Source organism: Mercurialis annua (genome assembly GCF_937616625.2).
Source record: "Mercurialis annua linkage group LG4 unlocalized genomic scaffold, ddMerAnnu1.2 SUPER_6_unloc_1, whole genome shotgun sequence".
Lineage (NCBI taxonomy): Eukaryota > Viridiplantae > Streptophyta > Magnoliopsida > Malpighiales > Euphorbiaceae > Mercurialis > Mercurialis annua.
The window spans coordinates 140001-142500 of NW_026605938.1; positions in this window are offsets into that span (position 1 = coordinate 140001).

Genomic DNA, 2500 nt, shown 5'->3' on the forward strand with positions numbered 1-2500 from the left:
TGAAGTTTGGTGGTTTTCGGACGCGTGTTGCACCGTTTACGACTTCTCGGCCGCGTGCCGGAACCGCAAGGCCCCGAGCGTCCTTTGACTCGGAAAAACTTTTCTCGCACGGTGCCGCTCCGGCACGTCGAGTGGACCACTGGGAGGCCCTCCGTGAAGTTTGGTGGTTTTCGGATGCGCATTTTATGTTTTATGAATTTTCGGCCCATTCCGCGTGGCGGAAACTGCGGCAAAAGTGCACAAAATGATAGTGTCCCGAGCAAAATAAAATTGGAAGCAAAATGTCCCGGACAATAATTTGCGAGTAGTTAGTATACATTGAAAGGGGATTTTGCAAAGAAGTTTGGTGATTTTTGGACATATATTTTGCCGGTTATGAATTTCCGAAGGTAAAACGATTAAAAAATTAAAAAAAATACCTCCGGGGCTCGAAAAATTTCGGTATTTGTTATTATGCGGGTTTGGATATATATAAACATATTTCCAAAATTTCAGATCAAAATTCCATGCCGATTTTTAAAAATGGGGGGGGGGGGTTGCTGGGCACATGTGATATTTCCTCCTGGCAGTCCAAAAAAAGTCCTAAGAGCTCTTTAGGGGGGTGCACCATTCCTCACCCCCGCGGGCTTGCCGCAAGCCCTCGTCCGCGGTGCAAGCGCGCGCGCGCGCGCGCTATGCGAAAAATGCTGGAAATTGCGGAAAAATCCCTGCCTGGCAAAATTACGGAAATGCCCCCGAATAATTACGGATATGCCCCGCCCGGAAAAACTGCGGCGAATCGCGGAAAATGCCCGGCCGGAAAATTGCGTCGAAATGCTCGGAATTGCGGAAAATCCCCCCCCCCCGTGCATTAATCTAATGACCGGGTGCGGGTGCGGGTGCGGGACCGGGTGCGGGTGCGGGCACTCGGGCACTCGGCAGCTCGGCGCGAGACGCGAGCGCGTGTGTGGCCTCGAAGACCCTCGGAAAGGCCCGCCGACGTCCCTCCGAAGGCCCTCGCATGTCCATCGGAAGGACCTTCGGCAGCCGGTCGGCAGGCCTTCGCCAGCCCAGCGGCGGCCCTTGGGCATCGGCAGCCTTTCGGCTGGGCTTCGGCAGCCTTTCGGCAGCGCATCGGCAGCGCACCGGCAGCCCTTCGGCAGCGCATGGGCAGCCCTTCGGCAGCCCTTCGGCAGCGCATGGGCAGCCCTTCGGCAGCCCTTCGGCAGCCCTTCGGCAGCCCTTGGGCATCGGCAGGGCTTCGGCAGCCCTTGGGCATCGGCTGGGCTTCGGCAGCCTTTCGGCAGCCCTTCGGCAGGGCTTCGGCAGCCCTTCGGCAGGGCTTCGGCAGGGCTTCGGCAGGGCTTCGGCAGCCCTTCGGCAGCCCTTCGGCAGCCCTTCGGCAGCCCTTCGGCAGGCCTTGGGCATCGGCAGCCTTTCGGCAGCCCTTCGGCAGCCCTTCGGCAGGGCTTCGGCAGCCCTTCGGCAGCGCATGGGCAGCCCTTGGGCATCGGCAGCCCTTCGGCAGCCCTTCGGCAGCCCTTCGGCAGGGCTTCGGCAGCCCTTCGGCAGCGCATGGGCAGCGCATGGGCAGCCCTTCGGCAGCCCTTCGGCTGGGCTTCGGCAGGGCTTCGGCAGCCCTTCGGCAGCGCATGGGCAGCGCATGGGCAGCCCTTCGGCAGCCCTTCGGCTGGGCTTCGGCAGGGCTTCGGCAGCCCTTCGGCAGCGCATGGGCAGCCCTTGGGCATCGGCAGGGCTTCGGCAGGGCATCGGCAGGGCTTCGGCAGGGCTTCGGCAGCCCTTCGGCAGGGCTTCGGCAGCCCTTCGGCAGCCTCTCGGCTGGGCTTCAGCAGCCCTTCGGCATGCCTTGGCATGCCTTGCATACATTCCCCAGCCGTATGAACCTCTGCTGGTTTTGCTTCCCAGCCGAATGAACCTCTGCTCTGTGTAAAAATGTATATGTCTTGCACTAAGTGAAATTCTATAATACTTTCCTCGAACAATATTCATACAGTAGTTAATATATATTAAATGAGGAATTTAGAAAGAAGTTTGGTGATTTTTGGAATTTTTTTTTGCCGGTTATGAATTTCCGAAGGTAAAACGATAAATAAATAAAATAAAATACTTCCGGGACTCGAAAAATTCTGGTATTTGTTATTATGCAGGTTTGGATATATATAAACATATTTCCAAAATTTCAGATCAAAATTCCATGCCGATTTTTAAAAATGGGGGGGGGGGGTTGCTGGGCACATGTGATATTTCCTCCTGTCAGTCCAAAAAAAGTCCTAAGAGCTCTTTAGGGGGGTGCACTATGCCTCACCTCCCTGCACCAACTGCCGAAGGCTTTTGGTGCGCGCCTTTTGGCGCACCTATGGCACTGACGAGGGAAGGAAAAAAAACTCGTCGACCCGTTTCGGTGTTGGAAAAAATATTTTCGGATTCGGGGGGGCCCGGCCCCCGAGGTGTAGGTTGTTGGTATTTTTTGACGGAAACCTAGGCGAGCATTTGCCGAAAT